This window comes from Gouania willdenowi, unplaced genomic scaffold (genome assembly GCF_900634775.1).
Source record: "Gouania willdenowi unplaced genomic scaffold, fGouWil2.1 scaffold_196_arrow_ctg1, whole genome shotgun sequence".
NCBI classification, from domain to species: Eukaryota; Metazoa; Chordata; class Actinopteri; order Blenniiformes; family Gobiesocidae; genus Gouania; species Gouania willdenowi.
Genome location: NW_021144947.1, coordinates 416943 through 426570, shown reverse-complemented (window position 1 = coordinate 426570; position 9628 = coordinate 416943). Strand labels below are relative to the sequence as shown.

Genomic DNA, 9628 nt, shown 5'->3' with positions numbered 1-9628 from the left:
TAACACTAAACCTAACCGCTACCGCCTCCACTCCTTAGCCAAATTCAAGGTTCTATATCTAATCCTAAACCTAAAACCCAAGCCTAAAGGTAGGTGAAAGGATGGAGACGCTGCCCACACCGGCACAGGGTTGAGGAGGATTAAGTCCGTCCACCCAACCCTGCACTCTCCTCTGGAAACTTACCTCCAAAACTTAAAAACACAATTAAACCCTTAACCAAACTAAAAACTAAAAGGTAGGTGAAAGGATGGAGACGCTGCCCACACAGGCACAGGGTTAGGAGAGATTAAGTCCGTTCCCACCCAATCCTGCACTTTCCTCTGGAAACTTACCTCCAAAACTAAACACATTTAGCCCTTAACCAAACTAAAAAACTAAAAGGTGGTGAAAGGATGGAGACGCTGCCCACACAGGCACAGGGTTGAGGAGGATTAAGTCCGTCCATCCAAATCCTGCACTCCTCCTCTGGAACTTACCTCCAAATTTAAGAGAAAAACACAATAAGCCCTTAACTAACCCCAAACCTCTTTAAATATTATCCTACACTGGACATGATCCTTTACATCTAAACCTAACCGCTACCGCCTCCATTCGCTGGCCAAATTCGAGGTTCTATATCTAACCCTAAAATCCTAAACCTAAAACCCAATCCTAAACCTAACCCTAAACCTCTTTAAATATCATTCTACAACTGGACATGATCCCTAACACCAAACCTAACCGCTACCGCCTCCACTCCTTAGGCAACTTCAAGGTTCTATATTTAGACCTAACCCTAAACCTAAAACCCAAACTCTAACCCTAATAACAACAAATAACTTCCGAAAACAAAAATGGCCCCCGAAAACAAAATGGCGCCCCCCCCCCCCCCCCCCCCCCCCCCCTTCCTCTCAAAATACAACAATTCTAAAAGATAAAGGTTAACACCTAAACCTAGAATAAAAACCCAGAATAAAACAAACAAGAACACACCAACCACTTCCATCTCCATCCCATTCCTCACCACAGGCAATGGGGTGGAGACTGGAAACTGAGATGAGGTCCACACAGACCCGGTTGTGGTGAAGCCCAGACAGGCTCCTGCTTCTGTCCCTCAGCTACAGTTCTATGATCCCTCATTCCATTACACACACATAGTTCCAATTTACAACGGGTTGTCCAATCAGACACAAAGTGGGCAGGATGCATCCATCCTCCTCTCACTCTGACGCCTGTCATACAGTCACAACACTGCACGGACACCTCACCCACTGATACAAATTCACAAAACCTTTTGATGTGTGACACAATGACGAGAGGAACACGAATAACATGCGTCGGCCCGTGCCTGCCTTTGATTCCCTATCTAACTGGGGGAGTCCTCGAACTCCCCCGGGGGGTCTCATCGAGAAAACACATTACCCTACCTAACCTGCCTGTGCCATCGGAAAAACGGTTCCTTCTCAAAGTCCAAAGTGTCCACACATCTCCTCTACCTTGCCTTAAAAGCTCTGGCTTTTACAGAACAATATTTAGCAAAATATTGAAAAACAGATGTAGAACAACAAAAAAGACAACAAAGTCTAGTCTTTTGAAAAATAATGAAAAAACAAGAAAAACACAACTAAAAGCCAACGGCCTTGGAAATATAAAGGAAAAACAAAAATTGAACCAAAAGCAAAAAACAAAATTAGGGTCTTTACAGAACCTAAATCCTAAAACCAAACCCCCCCCTTTTCTCTTAAAATACAACAATTCTAAAGATAAGGTTAACACTAAAACCTAGAACAAAACCCAAAAAAGGGAAAAAAAACCAACAAGAACACACCAACCACTTCCATCTCCACCCCATTCCTCACCACAGGTAATGGGGTGGAGGCTGGAAACTGAGACGAGGTCCACACAGACCCAGTTGTGGTGAAGCCCAGACAGGCTCCTGCTTCTGTTCCTCAGCTACAGTTCTATGATCCCTCATTCCTTTACACACACATAGTTCCAATTTACAACGGGTTTGTCCAATCAGACACAAAGTGGGCAGGATGCATCCATCCTCCTCCCACCTTGACGCCTGTCATACAGTCACAACACTGCACGGACACCTCACCCACTGATACAAATCCACAAAAAACTCTGGCTTTTACAGAATAATATTTAGCAAAATATTGAAAAACAGATGTAAAACAGCAAAAAAAGACAACTAAAAGTCTAACCTTCTGAAAAACAATGGAAAAAAACAAGAAAAACACAACTAAAAGCCAACTGCCTTGGAAATATAAAGAAAAACAAAAATTGAACCAAAAGACACCAACCTTGAAAATGTTGAAAAAGAACAAAAATAAATCTAAAAGCCAACTGCTTTGAAAATTTTGAAAGACAACAAAAACTTAACTAAAACTAATCTCATTCTTTTTGTAGACCTATGTATCCCTTAAAATGCCCTTAAGTTAAGGCCTACACAAACGTGGTCAGCTCTGCTGCCGCGAAGAATTCGTTCTCTACTGCACCAGGGCCTCTATGAGTGAGCTGGTGCGAAGGCCGGTGTTTGCCGTGCCACTCCGGTTACACCATGGGGGAACTGGGAAGGTTGGCCGTGGTCGGCTCGGCTGCCACGAAGGATTCGTTCCCTGTTGCCCCTTCAGCTAAGGCCTTACTCTTAAGGGCTTTATACTTTTTATTACCTTTTTGTATTACTTTGTTTTTTTCAATATTTTCAAGGATAATTCAATGTAAAACAACAAAAACTGAACTGAAAACCAACTGCCTTTAAAAATATTGAAAACCAACAGAATAAACCCCTTTGAAAATAATGAAAAATAACAAACATAACTAAAGGCAAACCGCCCCAAAAGTATTGAAAAACAAAGACAAACACAAAGATCACCATTGACCACTTGGTCGACTGAAACTTTATATGACTAAACAAACTGAGTATAGTCACAACAGCAAGAAAAATACCCCCCTCTGTTTAAAGGCCACTAGAAATTTATGAACAACCCCCCCCCCAAAACCCCATCACACCAGGAGTGAAAAGTATCATCCAAGAAAAAAAACGAAGCCAACAGGACAAGACAAAGCAACCAAAACAACACACCAGGAGTGAAAGCGTCCTTCCAAAATGGAGCCAACAACCATAACAAAACAAAAATCTCAACAAAAGTCACGAGGGTGAGGACTGACCATCCCAACTGGAAGCACAGCCAATCAAATGGCAGGAAAAACAAAAACCTCAACAAAGGGTCCTAAAAAACATCAATCAAACCTCCTTCCTTCCTCCTTTGTGGAATGTGGAAATGTATTAGGTTCAATTACCCAACCATAAAAACTATTCTACTAAAAGAAATAGTCACAAAACCCAAAATCAACACACCATCAGTCATAAAGAAATAGTCCAACAAAAACCAAAATCTCAACACACCATCAGTGAGAAGAACCATCCCAACCGGAGCACAGCCAATCAGATTGCAGGAAAATCAATGCCAACAACGGCTGCCCCCAAAAAAACAAATTAAATCTCCCCCACCTCCTCTTTTAGGCATATATAATGTCTAAACAGATTAGACTCAATATACCAACCCTAAATAACTTTTCCCTAATAAATAAATTTTGAAAAAAACAAGAAAAATACCAAAATTCCAAAAACACCCCGGGTGACCAAGATCATCCCAGAAGGGACTTGCCCAACCAAATCCAACACAAAATCACCCAGAGGAAGATCGACAAGACTCCCACTCCAGCCAGGAAGATCCTCCAGCAGCAGCAGCAGCAGCCTTCTAGATCTACTAGAGCATCCTTAAACGGTTTTTTTCAAAACCCAACTTAGATAGCCAAATAAACTTTTACCCCAAAGGTTTTTATAAAAACCATTTCTAAAGAGCCTACTTTTAGAAACCCGGACCAGCAAGAAGACCCCCAGGAGGCAGCAACAAGACCCCCAGGAGGCAGCAGGAAGACCTCCCCTCCACCAGGGGACAGCAAGAAGACCCCCAGGAGGCAGCAAGAATACCTCCCCTCCACCAGGGGGCAGAAACCGGAGAGGATCAACCAACTCTGCAGGCTGATTGACTTGACTGAGGCTGGATACCTAACGGTGACAACTAAGGCCTTAGTCAATCAGGTTGTGAGTATACGGCCCCCCTGGTCCGACTCTAGGACAGCACTCAGGGTGTGGTGGTCTCGAGCTATAAGGCCTTAATCGAAGCTCAATTTTCTATGAGGAGTAGCCTCACCCATCTTGCACCACAAACGGACCAAATTTGAAAAACTCCCCTAAAAAACAATTGATCTCCTTCAAATTCTCATCCTCCCTCCAAAACCAACTCCACCCTCTAACCCACCTTAGGGGTTAGACCGTGGGTGCACCGGGACCTAGACCTACCTTCACCTTTTCCCCTACATCAACAAAGAAGCAAACCCGGAACCCAACTGATCACAGGAAGAAGTCAGCCCCTCCCGGGACTGAACCAAAAACCAGACCCTGGACACCTTTTTCAAAAAATAAAATAACAACAGACTAGGTGGACCTTCCACTTAAAACATCCCAGCCTCAGGGAAAACCAGCAACTTGCTGTCTCCTTATTTACAGCTACCTTCCATAAAAAACGCTTTTTTCCTGTTTTACCACTAAAAAACTAAAATAAATCTTGGGCTGACGAGCCAGAAACAGTAACATTAATACCGGGCTTAGATTCAAAAGAAGACACACTCCAGCGGTTGATCACCGCTGGCAGGGCCGCCTTTGGGGAGGGCGTATAGTGAACAAAGGCCGAAACGTCCGTCGATCCAAAGGTCCACTACTGACGATGTGTCTTCACCAAAAGATAGAGTAATGAGGCTAAAATAATCCCAAAAAACAAAATTATCGTACACCAGACTGAACCCTAAACAACTTAAAAGACAATCCTAAAACAAAAGACCATCCAAAAACAAGAAAAACAAAATGGCTTCCAAAAACAAAATGGCTTCCAAAAACAAAATGGCTGCTGAACCTGAAATCCTGGACCTTCTCCGAAAACCTCTGGAAGGATTGATGTGAAACACGATCTCTTATACGTGACAAATGAAGGAATGGAGTCGCAACAAATTACTCTCCACACAAAGCCAAAACTCAACCTACAACTCCTCAACTAAATTGGAAAAACTACAGCCCCATTACTTAATTTTCACATATCACCATCAGAGGTGCCCCACCCTTTTGGGACACCACTGCGGCTGGAGTTGTCGAAGAGAAAAATCTCCGTCCTCCACAAATAAAGACAAGAGTTGACCCATTCACTAATTAACCCTCCTCCCCCTGGAGGTTTAGATGTGAAACATGGTCTCTCAGTGCGTGACAAATGAAGACATGGGATCTCAACAAATTTCTACATACAACCCTAGAACTTAAAATACAACTTCCCTACGACATTTGAAATCTACAGCCCTATTACTTGATTTTCACATATCACCATCAGAGGTGCCACCCCACCCCTACGGGGACACCACTGCAGCTGGAAAGTCGAAGAGCAAATCTCCGTCCTCCACAAACAAAGACGAGATTAATCGTCCTCCCTACAATCCTGGGCCTTCTCCGAAAACCTCTGGGAGGATTGATGTGAAACACGATCTCTTAGTGCGTGACAAATCAAGAAATGGGACTTTAACCAACCACACACAAAAATGGCTACTGAAAACAAAATGGCCCCCAAAAAACAAAATGGCTACCAAAAAACAAAATTTGGGCCTTTACAGAACTTACCTCCCATTCTGTATACCTGGACATGATCCTTAACACTAACCCTAACAGCTACCGCCTCCATTCCCTGGCCATATTTGAAGTTATATACCTAACCCTAATCCTACAAATTAAAAATAACCAAAAAAAATTTTTTTTCCTACAACTGGACATGATCCTTAACACTAAACCTAACCGCTACCGCCTCCACTCACGGGCCAAATTCGAGGTCCTATATCTAACCCTAAATTCCTAAACCTAAAACCCAATCTTATACCTAAACCTAACCCTAAAAATCTTTCAAAAGGTTATTCTACAACTGGACATGATCCTTAACACTAAACCTAACCGCTACCGCCTCCACTCCTTAGCCAAATTCAAGGTTCTATATCTAATCCTAAACCTAAAACCCAAGCCTAAAGGTAGGTGAAAGGATGGAGACGCTGCCCACACCGGCACAGGGTTGAGGAGGATTAAGTCCGTCCACCCAACCCTGCACTCTCCTCTGGAAACTTACCTCCAAAACTTAAAAACACAATTAAGTCCTTAACCAAACTAAAAACTAAAAGGTAGGTGAAAGGATGGAGACGCTGCCCACACAGGCACAGGGTTGAGGAGGATTAAGTCCGTCCACCCAATCCTGCACTCTCCTCTGGAAACTTACCTCCAAAACTTAAAAACACATTTAAGCCCTTAACCAAACTAAAAACTAAAAGGTAGGTGAAAGGATGGAGACGCTGCCCACACAGGCACAGGGTTGAGGAGGATTAAGTCCGTCCATCCAATCCTGCACTCTCCTCTGGAAACTTACCTCCAAAACTTAAGAAAAACACAATTAAGCCCTTAACTAACCCCAAACCTCTTTAAATATTATCCTACAACTGGACATGATCCTTTACACTAAACCTAACCGCTACCGCCTCCATTCGCTGGCCAAATTTGAGGTTCTATATCTAACCCTAAAATCCTAAACCTAAAACCCAATCCTAAACCTAACCCTAAACCTAACCCCAAACCTCTTTAAATATCATTCTACAACTGGACATGATCCCTAACACTAAACCTAACCGCTACCGCCTCCACTCCTTAGGCAAATTCAAGGTTCTATATTTAGACCTAACCCTAAACCTAAAAACCCAAACTCTAACCCTAATAACAACAAAATAACTTCCGAAAACAAAATGGCCCCCAAAAACAAAATGGCGCCCCCCCCCCCCCCCCCCTCCTCTCAAAATACAACAATTCTAAAGATAAGGTTAACACCTAAACCTAGAATAAAACCCAGAATAAAACAAACAAGAACACACCAACCACTTCCATCTCCATCCCATTCCTCACCACAGGCAATGGGGTGGAGACTGGAAACTGAGACGAGGTCCACACAGACCCGGTTGTGGTGAAGCCCAGACAGGCTCCTGCTTCTGTCCCTCAGCTACAGTTCTATGATCCCTCATTCCATTACACACACATAGTTCCAATTTACAACGGGTTTGTCCAATCAGACACAAAGTGGGCAGGATGCATCCATCCTCCTCTCACTCTGACGCCTGTCATACAGTCACAACACTGCACGGACACCTCACCCACTGATACAAATTCACAAAACCTTTTGATGTGTGACACAATGACGAGAGGAACACGAATAACATGCGTCGGCCCGTGCCTGCCTTTGATTCCCTATCTAACTGGGGGAGTCCTCGAACTCCCCCGGGGGGTCTCATCGAGAAAACACATTACCCTACCTAACCCTCTAACCCTAACCCTAACCCTAACCCTAACCCATGATCATATGCAGGTGTTATTATATTATAAAATGCTTTAGAAGCACCACTTCAGTCCACATAAAGCTACAATCTGGAATAACAGCTGTATTTTATACAAGAGGAAAACTTTATTCTTTAAAGATTGGATTGAAAAGGGACAATAATACATTTAATGGATGACAATGGTAATATTTACAATCATTGTGATTTTAAAGATAAATGTTCTCAGAAACAACATTCATTAGTAGTCAGGGCTATTCCTATTGCCTTGATTCATTTCATTAAAGGAATATTACAGTATTCATCAGTATCCACAAAGATCAATAAACTGTTCATTGGAAGTTATTGTTTTTAGACACTGTTATTTATTAAACAATGTTTTCATCTTCAAGTAAAGAGACAAATAATATCTTCAAACTATTAGAAAACAGATATTATCAAAATTAGGACAAATATTTATCATTTCCTTTATTTCCTAAAATGAAATAGATTAATTTTAAAACAATGAATGATGTTTATCCATGTAAATATATTTTTAATGATTAGGTTTAATATAGATGATTACAGCTCCATGTTTAGTCAAACTAATAATGAAAGTCAACAACACGTCTTTTTTTCCTGTTCTGTGGTGAAGAGGTTTTAGGAAAGAGTTGATGATTGGCTGCTCACACACACTGTGATACCTGGCTTTGATTAGCGTTTGGTTACATTTGCTTTTATTTTGAAGGACAAGGATGTGGAATTTATATGTAGCAATTTGATGATATTTGGAAAACATTTGATACATAAATGTAGTTTTTTAAAATTATCCCAAATGTTAAAGCGTTTAAAATTGATCTTAAAAAAGTATTGAAGTCATTGAAAACATTACAAAACAGAAGAGAAAGTTGTAATGTACCCCTGTTATTATTATTATTATTATTATCATTATTATTATTGCTGCTTGGATAAGTAGATTGGTGTGATGTTTGTATATGAATGTAGACTGTACAGACTGATCAAAAGACAATACACAACATTGACAATCATGATAGAAACAGAAAAAACTAAACTTAAAACTAAAATAATTAATTTAACAAAAGGTTTAGAACAGACACATTTTACATAGTTTATAAACATTTTCAACTCATTTAGAAAATGTAAAAACAGCTTCATTTTAAAATATCTACATTTGTGTTTTACTAAAAAAAAAAACTTCATAAATCCATAACATATTTGTGTATTTATATGTACAAAAAAACTCAATTGTCTTACTATAAATATAAATATCACAAAACCAACAGTTACTCAATGTTAAACATTTAATGTACGAAATCACTACATGTGTAGATATTATTTAAAGAGTTTCTTGAGTCTTCAGCAAACACAAATATATCATTAGAATATTTTTACTGAAATCAGAGGGAATAACTTTTAAAATATAATTTATTTTCAAAGGAAGAAGAAAAGGATTATGGTTCAATGCTTGTTTAAATAATTTACTTTCCTTAAAAAATAAGTAATAAAACATATTCTTTTAAAAAATAAGGTAAAAGCAACTGTAGATTTAATGTGATCTACAGTGATTTTACTGTCAATGCTTGTACAATATTAATCTACAATATCTATTGTTTCTGAGAACAAACCAAACAGAATTTAATCATAAATAAATCAACAAATTTCCTCTGAAATCTATTAAATCACCCACAGACCAAATCCTTCAGTCTGTAACTACTTTATTCACTCTTAAATCACCATTAAACGCATTTATTCTATAAAATGAATTTCTTAGATATTACTGTGCAGTATTCTTCAGCAACCAGATAGCAGCAGATGACAGAAGGTTCATTACAACCAGAAGAGACAGAAGACTTTTATTTTGTAGAGACTTGACTTGGACTCGTGACCAAAGACTTCAGACTTCTTTCTTTCTTTCTTTCTTTCTTTAACGTTTATTATTAGAATGATGTTTAGGAATTTACTGGACATTTTGAGTTATTTTAAATAATAATACCATAGCCAAATGTTAATATCCTTGTAAAATAATACATACAATAGTACATCTTATTTTTTAGGACTTGCAGAAAGTAATATGTTAGCATTAATTGGTCAAAGTTGTTGTCTGTTAACGGTTAAATAGTTAACCATGATCATCCCTGATTTAAAAGAATGTTTTTAAACTGTTTTAAAGATGTT

At 39.7% G+C, this 9628-nt stretch overlaps 1 long non-coding RNA gene across 1 annotated transcript; it reads left to right on the top strand.

Annotated features, from left to right (window-relative positions):
• The first annotated feature begins 5395 nt into the window (after positions 1–5395).
• Positions 5396–6909, top strand: LOC114458844 (uncharacterized). The gene is made up of 2 exons (XR_003673165.1): positions 5396–6112; positions 6260–6909. It is a non-coding gene; the product is annotated as an uncharacterized LOC114458844 (long non-coding RNA).
• Positions 6910–9628: the final 2719 nt, after the last annotated feature.